Source organism: Colobus angolensis, unplaced genomic scaffold (assembly GCF_000951035.1).
Source record: "Colobus angolensis palliatus isolate OR3802 unplaced genomic scaffold, Cang.pa_1.0 Scaffold405, whole genome shotgun sequence".
NCBI classification, from domain to species: Eukaryota; Metazoa; Chordata; class Mammalia; order Primates; family Cercopithecidae; genus Colobus; species Colobus angolensis.
Window position 1 is genome coordinate 1,751,570 of NW_012117433.1, and position 20,233 is coordinate 1,771,802.

A 20,233-nucleotide genomic window follows, 5' to 3' on the forward strand; every position below is an offset into this window, starting at 1 on the left:
AAAACAGGTACTCAAAGTTTATTTTTATAGAGTTTGTTTGCATTACATTCCTAGAAACAATGTTTGGTCTTCCAAAGAGCATAGATACACTATGTTTGGCTGTAACATGATAATTATGTTTCCAAGAAAGCTTATACTGCTAGAGATTATTTTATAAACCATTGATTCTGTGGGAAAAGTTTGGGAATGAAAGTTGGATGGTTTCAGATTTACAACTGAAACATTATTTTGCAGATAGGCATTTTAGTAAGTAGGAGATTCAGTATCACAGATGTATAAAGGTAAACCTCCACATCACGGAGTGATTCTTTCATTTGAATGCACTGATGCTTCTCACACAGAGTGGCCTTTGCCTCCAATCTACACCAGCACCATCATTTTACAGGCATCTCACGCATTCTAGATAATTTTCTCACTCACTATTACAATGTTGAATGCACAGAGCTACTCCAAGTGTCTCTATTGCCTGGACAATAACCCTGGGTAACAACCAATTACTGGCTTCTCAGGCAAATTCTGTTCCCAGAATAATCTACCTCTTTTTAGCCATTTAAAATAATACAACCTCTTGCTGTAGAATTAATGTCTGTATTGACTTTCATTTCAATTTTTAAAACAAATTAAACTTCCCAAAACCCATTTCCAGGTTAGACTGAATAGCAACAGTGGCAATGATAATAATAGTAATAAAATGGTTCTTACTTATTGAGTGCTTACTCTAATGCTTCAGTAGCATTTCAGTGTCACTGGTGAAGGTCATTTGGTATTGCAGTATTTTACAGTGAACAAGCACATCAGAAAACCACTTCTCTGTGGTTCAGCTGCAGTCTATATTACCCGAGCTACTAAATTATAGCCACAAACCAGGGATCCAAATAATAACAAGAACACCTCTAATCTCTGAGTGTTTGACCTGGTGAAACTTGCTAAATGTTTTATGTATAGATTATCTTATTTAACCTGAACAAGGAAAGTTAAGAGTTAGGTACAGTCATGCTCATTTTGTAGGTTAAAAACACTAAGCTTCAGAAAAGTGAGTATCTCCTCTAGAATATTACAGCTAAGAATGTATCAAATCATGATTTTAACCTAGGTATGGGCAACTTCAACATTTCAACTTTAAATCACAGCTTCATTTGAGGGGAACAAAAGAATTGTTATAAATTATTTTATGTGTCTCAACAGAGCAGAATGTTTAAATTTCTATTAAACATAGATTACCCTACAAAATGGGGTATAAATTATAAAACAAACAACTTTATTAGAGCCACACTCAGTTTGCCCATATCCGAAGCTATCCTCTGCTTCCATGGAACATCTGTGAATAGAGCTGGACTAGCTGTCTGAACTCAGCACAAGCTATAGACTTAAGTTGATAAAGAACTTGCACATATATTTATACACACACACACACATATATATATATGTGTATATACATACACATATATACACATAGACATATATTCAGAGGGAAAGTTAGGGCAGCAGGAACACTGTCCAGACAGATTTGGGGTCATGGAAAGAAAACTGTTTTCTGGCCCCTTGGTTTTTAATATGTGTCTTTTTTTTTTAACTTGTGTTTTACGTTCAAGAATACATGTGCAGGTTGGTTATATAGGTAAATTGCATGTCAGAGGGGTTTGCTGTACAGCTTGTTTCATCACCCAGGTAATCAGTACCCAATCAGTAGTTTTCTCTACTCTCCCTCCTCCCACCTCCACTCTCAAGTGGACCCTGATGTCTGTTGTTTCCTTGCCCGACTCTCTGTGTACTCAGTATCCAGCTCCCACTTACAACTGAGAATATGTGGTATTTGGTTTTCTGTTCCTGTGTTAGTTTGCTTAGGATGATGGCCCTCCAGCTCCACCCATGTCGCTGCAAAGGATATGATGTTTTTTTTAATGGCTGCATAGTATTCCACGGTGTTTATGAAACATTTAATCTTTACCTAGATTCAAAAAGACTTCTGAGTAAACTAAAGCCTTTCCCAGCCCCTCGCCGACCACACCTCCTCAATTCAGAATAGAGACATAAAGCTCTTATTTCTGCAGCTGCCAGGAGGAAATAGTTTAGGATCTAAAACCAGTGTGGAAGTTGTCTATATCTAATAACACTGTGGAGCAAACAAATTCATTGCTTAATTAGGGGTACCTCTGGTAACTTCTTTATCTTCATCAAAGTTTCACTGGAAAACTACACTGCTTCAAAGCTGATCATGATGGAGATTATTTTGATATATGTTAATGCCTCCATGAGCAAATGCTATGGGCAGTTTTAAGATGTCCCAAATTAAATCATCACAGCCATACTCCTATAACAGTATTTATGGATCATAAACTATACGATTTATCTGCAGTATCAGGTATCTATATGATACCTGATTTATCACAGTACTAATTTCTTTACATATACTATCTCATTTGGATCTCTCAATACCTTTAAATATGTAGGCACTAATACCATTCTCAATTAATTGATGAAGCATTTGAGGCTTATATAGGTAACTTGCCTTGAAATAAAAAACTACATTCTTAACCAACTGGTTAAACTTCACCATTCAATTTTTGTGTGAACTTGGGGCTGAAATGACCCAATTATTTGCAATTCTTTGCATGAGGGTTATAGTAACCAACACTTGCCTTCTGTTTCACAGTGGCAAGTCTGTGCAAACCTGCCCCCGAGGTCCAAGGAGGCTGAGAGGTCAAAGAAAGAGGCTGGCAAATCCAGTCTCTTAAAAAGAAACATTGAACAGCGTCTTACAAACAGAAGTCACATCTGTGTCTCTAGGGGGCTAGACAAGAGAATGGACCCCCGCCATTAGCTCCAGACCCAGAGCTCATGTACCAGGGAAAGAGTGGTTCAGAAGAGACATGCAGGACAACTGAAGTATGATAACATCACAGTTGTTTGACCTAAGGGCAGGATTTATGCGAAGTGCCTGCCCTAATACAAGGAACAATCGATAAACTGGAAATCTTGGAGGCCTTCCTGGAACTGGGGTTCATCAAAGCCAACATGGAAGATTAGCTTCCAAGACAGAGTCTCTGGGCCTTACTGGTGCTGCCTGCGGCATTCTAGCACCCACCTCCACATAAAAGCGAGAGGTGGTTCCCGTTCATATTGGAGTCTTGGAGGGATCCATACATTTCATGCGGGGATGTCAGTCATGGCCGGCTGATATGCTTATACAACATTACTGAGACCATAACTTTAGAGTTTTTGTTCTTTCAATGTATCTCAAGAGCTGATTCTGAGAAATAATACTGCTGGGGAATTGCATAAATGATATGCATTTCATTCTTCTGTTCTTCACTGCATCAAAGAAACAAACTGTGAACTTGGACTTTATCTGTCTGGCCCCAGATGGAGGAGCTTGTACTGACTTGTCATTAGTGTTGGGCTCTTGACTTACATGGAGGGATGCATTTCGACATGACGCAGAAAGGTTTCACCAGGCAGGCAATCAGAGGAGGTTTGTCATCTGCTCGTCACCCAGTATCTTCCCTATTAATAATACTCAAGAGGAAATTTTGTCTGAATACTTCACAACTGGTGGTGGGGATTAGGGGAGGTAAAAACAACAGAAAAGAATGTTTCATTCAAAAATGTAACCTGTATTTTTCAATGTTCTCTTCCTTTTTATTGATACATAATAGTGGTACCTATTTATGGGGAATCTGTGATATTTTGATACACACGTACAATGTGTAATGGTCAGATAGGGTAATTAGGATGTCCATCACTGCAAACATTTGTCATTTTTTGTCATTGTGCTTCAATGTTTTCTTCCATTTTACTGATACAAAATAATGATACATATTTATGGGGAACCTGTGATATTTCGATACACACAATATGTAACGGTCAAATAGGGTAATTAGGATATCCATCACTGCAAACATTTGTCATTTCTTTGTGTTGAGAGCACTTCTGTATCAGTCTGTTTTCATGCTGCTGATAAAGACATACCTGAGACTGGATCATTTATAAAGAGAAAGAGGTTGAATGGACTCAGAGTTCCACGTGGCTGAGGAGGCCTCACAATCAGGGTGGAAAGTGAAAGGTGTGTCTTACATGGCGGCAGACCAGAGAGAATTGAAAACCAAGTGAAAGGGGTTTCCCCCGATAAAGCCATCAGATCTCGTGAGACTTGGTCACTACCACGAGAACAGTGCGGGGGAAACCACTCCCATGATTCAGTGATCTCCCACTGGGTCCCGCCCACAACATATGGGAATTATGAAAGCTGTAATTCCAGATGAGATTTGGGTGAGGACACAGTCAAACCATATCATTTTCAAATCTCCTCCAGCTATTTGGAAATACACAATACAGTATTGCTAACTATAGTTATCCTATTGTGCCGTCAAACACTAGAACCTATTTCTTCATCTAACTGTATGTACCCATTAACCAACCTCTCCTTCTCTCTCCACCCTTCCCAGCCTTCGGTTACCATCATCTGTGCTCTGCCTTCATGCAATTCACTTCTGTAGATTCCACATATGAGTGAGAACATGCATGACCTGTCTTTCTGAGCCTGGCTTATTCCACTTAACATATGTCCTTCAGTTCCATCCTCATTACTACAAATGACAAGATTCCCTTCTTTTTACGGCTGAATAGCATTCCACTGTGTCTATGCACCACATTTTCTCTCTCTCCAGTCATCTGTTGAGGGACACTTAGGTTGATTCCACGTCTTGGCTATTGTGAATAGTGCTGTGATAAAATAAATATTTCTCAAAAGGAGACATACACATGGCCAATAAGAATATACTTAAAATGTTCAACATCACTAATCACCAGATACAAATCAAAACCACAATGAGCTATCATCTCACCCCAGTTACAACAGCTATTTTCAAAAGGACAAAACAATCAAGGCTGGCAAAGATGCCAAGAAAAGAAAACTCTTGTACGCTGTTGACAGAAATATAAGCTAGAATAGCCACTGTGAAAAACAGCGTGGGGGTTCCTCAAGAATCTAAAAGTAGAACTCTGATCCAGCAACCCCACTTCTGAGTATGCACCCCAAGGAAAGGAAATCAGTGTGCCAAAGAAACACCTGCACCCCATGTTTATTGCAGCACTGATCACAAATGCCACAATGTGGAATTAATATGTACTTTTGGGAATAGTTGAATTATCTAAATGCTTCATTGTTCCTTTTCTTCTAGCCACGTGCCAGCAACTTAAATTTATCAGTGATGGAGAATACCTGGCATTCATTTCTGTATGAGTGCCCTCTTAGTTGCTGTGTATTCTTGTACCTTGATTTTTTTTGTTTGTTTGTTTTTCTACATGAGTGTTGACTGCAGAGTTCCCTGATTGTCTCAAAGTACATGTTCTATATTGCCTCAAGTAGTGCTGGTCATGAACACACTTTAGTCCTAGTCAGCCACTGGAACTGATTGACTGCAAAGTTCTGATGCCTCTTCTCTCAGCCCAGGGCAGATGGATATGCTATGTGGAGCCCATGCAAAACAGAAACATGGAACTGGTGGGGCAAGAGTCAACCTCCCTCCTAGGGCCTGCAGCCTCCACCAGGGCAGAGAGCAAGTTTCTCTCAGCTCCCGCTCTCAGGTGGCGACCTGGCAAGGAGGAAAGCTTGGCAGCAGCTGCAGGCATTGGACGGGAACCTCCTGGCTCCTCTCCTAACCCTGCCAGCACCTGCCATAAGGTACTCAGATCATGCAACTTCCCTGTGTCTCCATCTCTGCATCTTTAAAATGGGGCTAATAAGAGCACTTTTCTCATAGACTTATAAAGAGAATTAATAAGAAAAATGATAAAATAATGCTTGGCTCAGAATGTGCACTCCATGAACGTCAGCTGCTACCACTTAAGAAGGGTGCGGCCCCCCAGCCGCATCCACGCCAGTTCCCACTGTCTCACCCTGGACTGGCAACACCCGTCTTAAGTCACAATTGACAATACAGGCAAGTCACGCTGAAATCTGCCAGAATAAAGGTCCATCTTCACAGAACAAGCCTGTTTACATTTGAACCCACAGTTTTTCGGTCACATCCAGACTTCAAGGAGGGAAGAGGGCTCCACCGCCGGCTTCCTGTAGCGAGCATGGGGGCCATGTCTGGGTCCCCTGTGGTGTTCCATCACCATAGACTGTGACCTTCAAACAACACAGTCGCTTCTCACAGTGCTAGAGGTCAGAAGTCCCAGATCAAGGTGCTGGCAGATCTGGTATCCGGTGAGTATCTGTTTCGTTGGTCATAGATGGCAGCTTCTCACTGTGTCCTCACATGGTGGAAGGAGTGAGGGAGCTCTCCACGATCTCTTTCAAAGGGGCACGAATCCCACTCATGGGGGTCCACCTTTATGAGTTCATCATCTCCTAAAGCCCCCAACTCCTAACACCATCACCTTGGGGGTGAGAATTTCAGCATGTGAATTAGGGGGAGACTCAAACATGGACACCACAAACAGGCAAAGAGCCTGCAGCTGCTAGTGAGGACACGGTATCTCCCTCCTGACAGCTGCTGGGATGGGACCCAGCAGGTTCTGGAGGATCAGGAGGTCCACCTGGGAGAAGAGCTGATTGGTTAGTAGGGGAGCTGAAAAAGCAACAGACACCTCCCTTAGTCCCCTTCCCTGGGGCCCGACTCCTGTGTGACACCCCCTGACCACCACCACCCTGTTCTGTCTAACTCAGTCTGAGCTGTCAGGCCACAGCAAAGGCATCACTTGAGGACAGCAAAGCCCCTGTCTCCCTCCCTTCCAACTCCTCAGACTTCACCCCGGTAACACATTGGTTTAAAAATACATTTTTACCCCTTGTAAAAAGATCTAGGATACATGAGGTCAGTCCAGCAGTTTAGGTATCCCGAAGAAACTGCTCTCAGAGCTAAAGTAAGAAACAGTGTGTGTCTTCAGCACAAAATGTTGGAACAAGATAAAAGGCAGTGATCCTTCACCAGCCAATCTCCAGGTGGATCTCAGGAATCCTATGTGATGTGTGACATCACCTGGGAAAGCCCCGCTGTTGCCATGGAGGTGCATGTCCCAGGCCTCGGGAAGCTGACCCACCTCTCCGCCACCTTCTTCCAGACTGGTCATGGCAGGCTGGCTCCGATCTGGGTCCCAGACAGAGGGGAATTGCTTTGCCTTTTTTCTTTTCTTTTCTTTTCTTTTTTTCTTTGCTTTGTAAACTGCAGTGACCATGTGTGTTTGTATGTGTGTATGTGTGTGTATATATGTGTGTGTGTGTGTATATATATATATATATATAGAGAGAGAGAGAGAAGCAGAGTGCCCCATGACGCAAGGTGCCCACCTGGACAAATACGCTGTGAGCAGACAATAAACCCTTATGGGGTTCTGGAGTGGCAGCAGCGATGGCCTCCTGCCGGCCTGGCTGGCTGGAGCCTCCCCCTCGCAGGTGCGGTAGGGTTGAAACATCAGAAATGCCGAGAAACGGCGCCTTGCAGCCTGATTAGAGACACCTGTGATCCATGGTGTCTGCTGCTCCACTGCTGAAAGAAAAGAAAAAGGCCCTGAGTGCCTCCTCCGCTGTGGTTTCTCTCCTATTTCAGTAAAACTGGAAACTTTTTTAAAAAGAAAGCACAATCATTTAATTAGTGCAGGCTGTCTTTTCTGGTTTTCTGAGAAGGGGCCTTCTCACACACATTAGTCTATCTTAAACCCTTTCAACATTCTGCATGCTCTTCCTAATTCCAGAGAGACAGAATTTTTATTTCCTTCGATAGCAGGGATACCTACAATGGAATTTATGCCTCGACTAACAGCTTGACCAAGGGTTTACAAGTGGTTGAATGTAGTAAAAATGAAGAATTCGAAGCAACGCAAAGAGAGAAAGTGAACCTCCCATAGACACCTGCTCTATGCAAATAATGGACTCCTTCCCTTTATTTTAAGGGGTCTTACGCTACCTGTTTCTATGTTCTTTGCTGGTTCCCATGACAGAAATACACACATTTCAGTACGAAATCCCAACCATAGCCTCATCTTTGCACACACTCTCTCATTTCCTGTTGGTACCAGCACTTTTCTATTTCGGTCCTGGGTATGGCTCACTAACCTACAGCAGCTTCCTCCTTTGCACCTGACGTCTTCCCAAACAGCATTTAAGGGACGGAGCACAGCCCAGAAGGCAGAAGCGAAGGACAACTGCCAACCCCCAAGTGGGAGCAGGGGTCTGGGAAGGAAGACGCTCATGGTAAAGGTAAAACCAAAGAAATCACACGCCTAGGAAATAACAGATTCTTCTGCATAAAATAGACTTGTGAGAAACTAATTGCTACAGATTTTATCTCGCCCAAAATAAACTGCAGGGAGGATATCATGAGCATACTGGAACGCATAAAATCTTGACACTTGTGATAAAATACTCAAAATACACCCTGGAAGGTTGGAGCTTGTCTTCAGTGTTGGGTTCTGTAAATTATTTCAAACAGCTCGCCATATTTGTGGTATCACATTGAACCGGGTGTGAGAGGCAGGAAAGAAACAAAGCAGACACGGCTCTTCCTTGGAGATGTCTATCCCAGAAGGCGGTTTCCGAACAGCCCAGGAGAGAGGAAAGCTCCATTTCAGGGATGCAGACATGTTGGCCAGGACCGCGGAGGGAGGTGGCCAAAGGACCCCCTTCTCAGAGGCAGGGACTTGGAATCTCTGCCCCGTGGCCTCTGGGAGAGTGGAGGCTGCTCTGGGGCAATTATCCCAAATGATTGTTTATCACTCCGAGTTCCGAGAAGGCCTGGAAAGATTACATTCCAAAGACTTGATCACTGAAAATGCCCGGGTGGAAGCTGTAATTACGGCTTTCTCAGAGCCTACAGCATCTCCCCTGGGATGATTTGCATAAAGTCATTGCCTGTGGCAATTCCTGAACGCAGCAGTGCCCTCACTCTCATCCTACAGGCCATGGAGAGGGCTACGGGGCGAGTGTTTCAGCATAAACTTGTGCTCAGCAACCTCCATGCAGCGGCCTCTTTATAAAACTAAACGTGTGGTGGAGTTTCTCTGTCCCCCGTCAAGCCCTGCAGTTAATTACAGGCTATCTGGAGTCATCAGGTGTTCCCATGGAGGATGGAGGGAGGTGACTTTACAACCAGCAGGTTTCCATCAGAAGGTGACAGCAGTGAAGTGGAGGTGAGAGTGGAGGTGACAGTGGAGGTGAGAGTGAAGCTGAAACTGGACTGGTGCTTCCTTACTAGAAACCAGAGGGAGAGGAAACCAGAGGCAGTGCAGGGTGAATTTCAAACAGCCGGGGCTGGAGCCGGAATGGGAACCCCAGCTCCACGCCATCAGAGCCAAATCAAATAACGAGCTACCATCAGTGGACAACACGCTATCGGGATAAAGTACATGAAACCATAGAAGCTTCAGTAACAGGGCATGAAGAAAAAAAACAGAAAAATAAGGTCACAGGGCACAGAAGCAATGCATTGCTCAGTGGCCCCAACAGAGAAAATGGAACCACGTTAGATATTTCCATAAAACTCAGTCTGCACGCTCCACCCCATCATGGAAGTCACAGGGGCTACCCTTGAAGAGGCTCTGTACATCGGACAGGAGCCTGCGGAGAAAAGGGTAAGCAACTGGGAAAGAACTGGATGCGGGGGCTTGGTGGGGACAACGTCCCCCTACTACTCACAGCGGTGTGGGTAGGGAGGAGAGCCCTGCGGTGAGATCCTGATAGGCAGAGGCCAGGCTTCCTGGTGCCTTCCTGAGGAGGAGTTCAGGAGCTTTCTCTCACTTCTCTTCTCTGAACAATGCTATGCCTGTCATGCTGCAGCTCCCTGTTCCAAACCATATGCACATGCATACATGCCTATACACACGTAGATGGACACATGCAGATGTACACATACAGGCAGGTACACACATGCATGCATGCCTATACACACATGTATGTATACACAGAGATGTACACATACAGACAAGTACACACATGTACACACATGTTCTCATGCAGACATGCACATATGCACACATATGTACATACACATGCAAGCATGCACACACATAGGTGTGCACATGCATGCATACATTGTACACATGTACACACATACTGATGCGTGCATGCATACATGCACATATTAACACATATATAGACATGTACATTCTTGCACACATACCTACATGCACATCAAGACTTACACATGTATACATGCATGTACATATATGCAAACATAGGCACAGGCACATGTACTATACAGGCATCCACATACACATATGTACACATGCCACACGGGCCTGTAGACATACACAGAACATTCAAATTGACTTTTTTTTGAGAGAGGGTCTGGCTCTGTCACCCAGGCTGGAGCACAGTGACATGATCATGGCTCACTGCTCCTCGACCTTCTGGGCTCAAGCAACCCTCCACCTCAGCCTCCTGAGTAGCTGGCACCACAGGCCGGCACCACCACATCTGCCTAATTTTTTCAAATTTTAGTAGAGATGAGATCTTAACCTGGGTCTCACTATGATGCCTGGGCTAGTCTTAAACTCCTGTGCTCCAGTGATCCTCCTGCCTTGGCCTCCCAAAGTGCTGGGATTATAGGTGTGAGAAACCATGTCCAGCTGACTTATTCTTTATATTAACTTTACTTACACTATAATTATTTGCTTAAACGTCAGTCTGCCTCCTAATTTCCGGCCTTACAGGCAAGGATGATGACCTAACACCCATCATAAATGATCCATGAAAACTCTGAGCTGCCAGATTCACCTTGACTTTTATCTTCAGCCGCTTTGCCATGGGAGCCTCTTAGACGACTCCAGAGGATCTCAAACAAATGCTTCCCAAGAATGTACTCTGATAAAGTACAGAATGCCACAGTTTCCCAGGCAAGGACTGACACCAGTGTGTGTCCAGCGATGCGCCGGAAAGTAACAATGCAATCTTACACACTTTCGTTGGTCATAGTGCACGATTTCTTTAAAAGGAAAGACCTAAAACCCTCAGACTTAGCCTCCAAGGGAGCATCACCTGGGAAAGGTTTTCTTCCCTCTCCTGACTGTGGCACAGAACGAAAACTCTCCAATGTGCATGAGGACCCTTTAACAAGGTTTCCGTGACGTCACTCTTTCTTCCCGTGCCTGGTGATTCACGGCAGGCTTTTCAGGTTTCTTTGGCTCAGTGGTCCAATTACAAACTTTATGCAGAAACAGTGGCAGGTTACAACAGGTTGCAGAAGCACACAGGCAAGACGCGAGCACATTTTTTTCTGACGGATGTTTTGTGGTGACTAAGAAGCAGCTCCCAAGTGTGCAACGTTCTCTGCCTGTCTCAGGACCACGGGTGATGCCTCTGCCGCTGTCACAGCAACATCTGCTGCCGTCGCCACAGGCCCATGGGAACTTTGCAGGGCAAGTGGCCACGTCCGCTGGCTCTCCTGTTCTGTGCACCACTGACCTCCTCTACACACAGGGAGGTGGCAGATCACTTTTTCTCTTTCCCATCCTTGTGAGATGAGAAAGTTTTCCTTGATACTGTCTCCTGTCAAATTCTAAGGAATGGGCTGATGCATGCCTTCCAAGGAAGACAGATCAAGTATCAAGGCAGCTCACCCCAGACCACCACTGAATTTCCAGCATTTCTACCCCAAACCTACTCTTTTGGGGATCTAACAAACACCCCAAATGAATTTTCACATTTTTCCCCAATTCCATTGTTACAAATATTTTCATCTATTCATTTAATTTTTTTATGCATTGAGCACTATTAAAAACAAAACTTTGCTCTCCCCCATAAATTCGTATGCTGAAGCCCTGAGCCTCCACGACCTCAGAATGTGATTGTATTTTCAGACTGGACGTTCTAAAAGGTGACTAAGTTAAAATGGTTATTTTAGGATGGACCCTAATCCTATGTGACACTGGTGGCCTTAGAAGAAGAGGACATTTGGATATGCACAGACACACAGAGGGATGACCCCGTGAGGAGTGAAAGATCACATCTACAAGCCATGAGAGAGGCCTCGGGAGAAACCGACCCTGCCCACGCCTTGATCTCGACTTCCAGCCTCCAGAGCTATGAGAAAATAGATTTCCGGGTTTCACCTGCCCGGTGTGTAGCATTTGTTATGGCAGCCTGACTAGAATAACACAAGCACTCGAGGTGTCCCCGGCATCGTTACAGGTGAAGGAGACATGTTGGTGAATGAACACCAGGCAATGCCCTCTTGTCTTATGTTCTGGTGGAAAATCCGCATACAACTTCCTGAAGATCGTAGCTGAATGAGTGAGTGAGTGCATACATGAATTAATACATAAACTGTTTTTCCAGAGTTCACAAAAATTTAAACTTGAAGTGAGAGTATTTAGATGGTTTGTTTTCTAATTCAATATATGCCAGAGGATAAGAAATAATGAAAGCATTTTGTTCCTGTCTTCTACGTGTTTCTTTTTCAACCCACAATATTCATGACTGAGATCTTGAAAATGATCAGGGCTTCCCTTCATCAATGACTTGTAGAAAGGCAATGACCTTGTAGATCTTATCAGAGGCAGTGCAGTCCAAGGGTTACTTATGACATGGCCATAATTCCCCATGTCTGCTGGTGATACTGTGGACGAGAACAGAGGTTCTCAGCCTTGGTTCCAAATAGAAGGCAGCCAGGGAGCTATGAAATGCTGATGCCTGGGTCCTGCCCACAGAGAGTCTGATGTGGTGCATCTGGAGTGAGGCCTGGGCATCAGAGATGTTTAAACCTCCCCCACCCCACCCCAGGTGATTCTAAGGCTCAGTCAAGACCAAGAGCTTCTGCTTTGGAACATGCTGAGTGAGGTTCCGGCATTCCCAGCCCACTCCAGCTTCCCAGTAGGACTCAAAACCGCCTGCCTTGTCCATCGTCTTGAATGCTCGAGCTTTGCTGAGGGTCAGGCTGCTGGGTGTGGATAGCAATCCGATGCAATCCAACAAGCCTTTACTAAGAGCCTGTGGTGATGGACAGTTCATGCAGGAATACTTAACGTATAAGGTATCCTCCCCAAACTCAAGGTATTTAGTTTTTGGGGGATGGAGGAGGCTCAGGGGCAAGTCCAGGAGGTTGAAGCAGACAGGGAGAGAAAACATACCCATAAAGCACGAGACAGTTTGGATTATGTCTTCCAAGGGAGAACTGAAGTCACAGGGAACCCGCTGTGAGTCAGCAGGTTCACCTGAAGCCATCCGTTTTTACCACAGTGCTGTGCTCTTCCTGTTATTATCGCCACCTCATAGACTAGTAAACGAAGGCCATGTCACTTTCCCAGAGCGACATGGCCAATGAGGACAGAGTTGCCCTTGACCTTGGGTCTGAGTCGCCTCAAAGCCTCACTCTTTCAATCATAAGACTTGGTCAATTATAGCCAGTTCTAGAAGCCTCCAAAGAACAACATCAAACACAAAGGATATGTCCATGCAAGCACATGTGCCTGTCTCTGTGGCCCATTCTTTCTAATGATTTACCCGCAAAGCTTTCCGAAAAGCCTCAGCACAGAGCTGAGCCCCAACAGGCTGGAGGCCGATGTCATCTCCTGCCTTCCGGGATGTGCCTTGATCCTGAGGGTTCTGTTAAAATGATCAGGAACCTCCTCAACACGATGCTCCGGGTTCTGCTCAGGGTGACTTTGTCTCTTGTTCTGCAGGCACCTTTGGGTGCTGCACTCAATCCTGTTTTACTTGTCTCTCAAATCTAGTTCCTCACATGGAGGCCTGTGATGGATTCATTCAAGACCTTGCCCCCATGGCCTGGAGGCCGTGCTAATTCCTCCACTCCCCGTCCAGCTCCTCCCAGTCAGATGATAGCCTCATCCACAACAGCCACAAATGTGAGTGTGATGCCCCCTCAGTTGGCCTTTTGATGGTGTTTCATTACACTCTCCATAAAGCCCCAAGTACTCAACAGCTCACATCCATCCCCACAATGACATAAATCTTCGCCTTCCCTCCAGGGTCTTAGTTCTACAGGTTCTCATTCCTCTTCACTCTGGGGAACTGGCTCAGCTCGAGCTTGGACTAGATATCCTCACTCTCTTATCTCTGGACCTTCACAGTTTCGGGGGGCTACTAGGTCATTGGGCCCAACACTTTATTGACTCAAGTAATTCCTAAAAGCCCATTTCTCAGGAGAGCCTTCCTGGATGTGCGCAAAAGACACAGTGCCTTCCACACACACACACACACACACTCATAGGATCCCCAGCTCGCTGTCCCGCAGGGGAGCTGCTCACCACAGGCTGCGGATGCTGGGTGGTGGATTCCATATACACACTCTTGTTTCTGTGTTTACTTGTCCACATGAGCTGTACATTAGCGCGGTCCTGCCTGAGATTTTAATACTTAGAGCATACATTCGTCCCCTTGCTCCTCACCAAGATTTACATGCTCGGTGCAAAGCTGGATTACCAGGCGGAGGCCCTGCAGGCAGCAGAATTGCACTCTCACTGTTCAGAGGAGAGACACTGATGGAAAGACGCTTTACAGACTTTGGGGCAGAGCGAAGGGTCTCAGAAGGGGTGCTGAGGCCACTTGAGCCCAGCAATAGCAGGAAGGCTGGGGTGAGCAAGGAAGGAAATGGAGCTGCCAGCACTCGGTGGGACACGGAGCCACAGAGAAGCAGCCACCCAGCAGTGGCCACTAACACCCTGGATGGACACAGGGGCTGCCCGTGCATTAATGCTCCGAAAGCAAAGAGAAAATACCACATCCTTCCTCTTCTCCGTCCTCCTGTCTCCGGCCAGTGACTTTCATTGGCCAGCCCCACAGGAAGACAGCCAGCCAGGGAGCTGGTTAGTACCATCCTTTAGGGTCAGTCTCCCAGGACAAGATCAGGACGTCAGTCATGGAGAATGGGTGAGAGACCGGGGACGGAGTGGGAAAAACCCAACGCCTGTTGATTCTCACTATAACCAGCTGGCAGAAGGTTGGGCCCTGGGGAAAGGAATCATCAGATGTTGAGTTTGCTCAGCTGTAACCTTGACTTAGGAAAAGTTCCTTTTGGAATATCAGCTCCAGGGAGACTGGTTGCTGTCGTGTTACTCAAGGATGAACCCCCATCAATTCCAGCAATGCCTGGCACAGCTTACAGGCTTGATTAGTGAATTAATTAATTAAACATTTAACATGTCTTTGAGTTAAAAAAGGAAAGTGTTGGGTATTTTGTGAGGGCTTCTGAAAGAACAGTAGTTTATCCACATTTTCCCGCTTCCATGGGGGCGGAAGTCACCCTGGATGAGTGCAATTTATGAAGGCCACGCCTCTAACTGCATGAGGAACATGAGGCTACCAGGCTGCCTCTGAGACTAGGAGCTAAATCCTCTTCTCTGGGTCTGTATCTTTTCTCACTTCTACATCCTCCTTCCCAGAAGTATAAACTATGATGCTCATTGAACGCGCCCAGACTCCTCCAAATCCAGAATTTTAGAGTCATTTGATTTTAAGAAATGTTTTTCAAGGTGAGCAAATTCACATCGTCAACGCATGCTGGCTTTAGCCTTCAGATCCGGTCACAGGATTTCTGATTCAACCTTGTGCCTCCCTCCTACGTCAAGCCTTTGAAATATTATTTTACAAAATAGTTGCTGTTGGACATAAATAGAATTTCTCTCCTGCTCTATTCTGTGTGGCTTACTCGTATATCTACTGTGTCCCTTACCACCACTTCCTCATTCTACCTGATGAAATCTATGCTATGGGAAGACAGGCATTTTTGTCTCCTTTGTTTAATAATGTATCTCAAAGAAGAAGAACAGCAGCTGACTCATAGAAGTGAGCAATAAAAATGTGTTACACAAGGGAAAGGTTTCAGTGATGACGCCACTTGAGACATCGCCCTAAATGCAGTGGGTGTTACTGTGAGAAATCATAGCCTCAACCTTTGAAATACTTGTAGTCTAGCACAGCAGAGAGGAGCAGGGACTTTATTCTGAATTATCCTCTAGCTCCTACAAGAAAAAAGAGGTGAGAGAAACATCAGAAGAGGAGAGAAAATAAATCACAAAGAGTTACCATATTATCCTGTAGGTACTGGGCATTTGAACTCTCTTCCTGTGAAATATATATGCATCATTGTTATTTTGTAATATGTTCACATTCATTTATAAAAGTAAAGATTTCCATTATATTTATGTATCACTCTGTTACATATATTGTGAATACGTTTTTTTCTGATTCATCATGGATCACATACTTTGTTTTCCATATCAATTGCCATAAATGTTTATTAATGAACTCATAAATAATCATATCTGTCAACATGTCAACATTGTTTTAGAATGAGAGAAAATATAAACAGAGAAATGTGCCCCTTGGAAGGGGGGAAGAAAAGGAGAAAGAAAAGAAGGCTCTGTAGTATATGTGTGATGCTTCCAAAACCCCACGAACTGAGCTGCTCACCAGCCGTCCCGAAGTGCCTGTCCTGGGGCCCTGTGGTCACCAGAGGGTCCGTGTGGGGTAAATACTACTGGGAACCTGGGCTCACTCTGTCTGCGGCTCCTATCAGCCCTATTCTACCCCTGTCTCTGCTTCTGCTATCGCTGTTTTCTATGCCTGAGCCCTCTTCTTCTCTTCCATCTCCTGTTTGCCTGACAAACTCCTACTCATTCCTCAATGGCCACTCGCCCATCCTTTTTGCTGATTGATCTTTTAAGAAGTTTCTACTACTATGGTTGATAAGAACAATAGCTTACACTTCCCGAGGACTTGCTACATGCCGGTACATGGAATGAATGAATGTCTTTATGAGTTTCTCTACACTAAGTCCTCAGAGTACAGAAACCACAGCACAAAGAAGTGAAGTGACCAATTCAGCCCAAGTACATTTTGTCATTTCTCTCATGTATCTTTTTACCCATTAACTTTCGAGGGAAAGAATCGCATTGCTCATTTCCTTGTATCTTCAGATCCCTGTACAAGCTGAACGCTTACCGGATGTGTAATAAATATTCCTTGAAGAGCTGGGTAATTACTCTCTTGAACTCCTGGGTATCTCATCCCAGCTACTCCCGCATCTCCAAGGTACCTGTTAAATTATTTTATGCCAAGGTTAAAATAGTAAGGGTTTTGGCATTTGAAAAGAGGGTCGAATACAAAACGTAGTGCTTAGCCTAAGATAAGTGGTGGAATTTTAGGTCAGCACCACCCTGGGGGCTGCTTTCTGGAATTCTTCAAGTTACACAGCTGAGTGGACTCTTTAAAGGTGCTGCGGTTTGGAGGCTTGAGAGTGGAGCGGGGCCCTCCTGCTGGCGGGAGCTGCTTCTTCCGCCTTCGCCCCCACACCCCACAGCATCCTAGGCTATGTTCATCAAAGCAGACAACACGCAGCTTCCAGTGCAGCTGCTACAGGAATGGAAAGCTAAATGATTCCAAGCATGGAAGGAGAACGGATGCTGAGAAATACGGCAACCGTGTGGGAGAGTCTTTTGGTCCTCACCGCAGACACCATGGGTGAGACACAAAGGAATCTGGCGGGTAATAGAACAGTCAAGACAGCAGCAGCAGCAGCAACCAAAACAGCAATAATAAAAGTCAACACATACGGTAGTCACTTTTGCAAGGTGTCGCTCTCAGTTCTTCACAGGTGTCAATTCACCAAGCCATCCAATAGCCTTATGTGGTAGATACTCATTCTCATCTTATGGAGGAAGAAATTGAGAAAAAGAAAGACTATGTGACTTGCTGAATGTCATACAGCTAGTAGCAAAAGATGAAAAGTGCAAAAAGGACCCTCCCACCATCATACCCCAAACACAAGAATAAAATACTGGAAATAAAAGGAATAACTTAAGCACAGAAGATTGACATTTACCCATAATTTAGAAATGGAATACAGAATAACATAGCTTTCGATATTGGCATTTATCAGAGTTAGTGACTCAGGAAGCGTACATAGAATAGGGGCAGTAACCTCATCTTGAGTTAAGGTTTTAATATCTTATTCATGGTGGATGTGTTTGCATTCGTTTTGACTTTAAAATTGCATTAAGATATTATCTGTCTTGATTACTCACTTGTTTGGCAGCCCTTTAAGTGATGTTTAAGGCATATGTGCCCAGCCTGTGCCCAGGATGGACACAGTTGGATGGACGTGAAAGCCTCCAGAGCCCAAGTATGAGGAACAGTGTTCCTGTGTGGGCAGCAGGTTCACAGAAGACAGAACAAGATGCCTGAAGGAGAAAGGGCAGAACCCACCAGAAAGGACTGGAATCGCAGGAAAAGACCGCTTGGATTCCTGCCTCAACTGCTTCCAATTCCAATTTGTTTTTTTTTTTCTTTTCTTTACAGCTGGGGGTAGAGGAAATAAAAATGCTAAATGAAGCTGAAAATTCTCTTGGGTCAGAAATTAAACATAAAAAAATTAGTCCAAGAGGAAGAATTTAATAGTTTTATAAAACTGACTTTTAGTGTTAAGAATATTCCAATTGGCCACCAGTACTAAATAAAAAATTTTTTTTTCTCACTGGTTGATTCTCAGATTAGTTGAGAAGAACTTTCAGTTTGATAAACTGAAGTTTGTAGAAGAGGCATCTCTCTGTATTTTAGGTGTGATGTGCACACTCACACTCATGTAGACACCTCAAACTGTACCTTCAAAATACTTACCTAAATGACTACTACCCAAGTGTTAAAAACTAAATCGCTTAGGAACCCAAACTTTGCTTCTCCTAAAATTTTGTCTTAAAATTCTAATTGTTTTGTTGTCAATGCTCACTGTGTTTAATAATAGAGGTAACACATGCTTCCTGAATAGAATTTGTAAAAAGCAGAAAACGTGGGGCATGTCTGTCCGGTTTTTATTTTATCTATTCTGTGGTCAGTTAATACGATTGTTGTCATAGCAGCAGTTTGTTTTCTTGCTTGACAAAGAAAGGACTAAATGAACATTTCTAAGTTGCCAGAGAGTGCTGAAAACACTTCAGTCCAATTTAAAATAGTTACACTATACTCGCTATGGGTTAAAAATACTGGGACTTCCATTTCTCACGTATACGGTAAAATTTTATTTATATCAGACAATCTCCAGTTATCGCTGAATCTTCCTGATTCTACAAAACAAGACTCCACCTACTCCAGCGTGGTACAAAATATTTACCTTCAGAAGGTAACACACAGCAAGTGGGGGAACCCGTCTGCTGGGGACAGGGGACAGAGCTCAGTGAGGAAAGAGGGCTGCTGGGACCGAAGCTGGGGAGGGGCAGACTGCAGGGGATCCTCACCCCTAGGGCCCACCTGCAGGTCTGCGCACCTTCAATATCTGGGAGGGAAATAAATAAATTCTCTGCTTTTCTTTTTTTTCTTGAGATGGAGTCTCGCTCTGTCACCCAGCCTGGAGTGCTCACTGCAACCTCTGCCTCCCAAGATCAAGCAATCGTCTCACCTCAGCCTTTTAAGTATCAAGGGCTACAGGGACTTGCCACCACACCTGGCTAATTTTTTTTTTTTTTTTTTGAGATGAGGTTTCACCATGTTGGCCAGGCTGGTCTTGAACTCCAGACCTCAACTGATCCACCCGCCTTGACCTCGCAAAGTGCTGGCATTACAGGAATGAGTCACCTCACCTGATCATTGCTTTTGTTTTTTCTTTTTCAAAGGAGGCATATAAAATGTATATATTCAAGTATTTGGAGACGTTTCCTTCTGGTTAGGATAAAAAACATCGTAGAGAGAGACATATGCAGCCTCACAGTGAGGAATAATCAGATCATCTCTAACATGATAGGCTCCTATAGCCTGTGGGAACGCTGAGGATCCAGAAGAACCTAAATGGGTCACAGTTTAGAAGGTAAGGAGCCTGCCCCAAAGGAGAAGACACAAGCTTCTTCCCACGCCTGGTGGAGTGAGTAGGAGGTGAGGAGGTGAGAAGCCCCCGCAGGATTTCTTACAAGCCCCGGTGGCCAGTGGCCACCTTGATGGACCGGAATCCCAGGCAATGCTGGTTTATCCACCAGTTGGGGTTTCACCACAAGCTGGGGTGTCACCCGCAGAGGGACGAGCACACTCCATGCACACAATGGCCTGGGGACCCTCAAGACATCGTGCCGTGCAAAAGAACACCAGGAGTGGCTGCTTTGAGGGCGACTGCTAAGGGGCCCAGAGAACCTTGTGCTGTGGTCTGCAGGGATGCCCACGCCCAGGGTGGCCACACAGTGTTGTGTTGTGTGTAACCAACACCTCAGCAAGGACAAAGCATTTGGGCATCCTGCCCGAAGGAAGTTGATCATGTATGAGTGCATGCATATATTTCAAGTTATTTAAAAACAA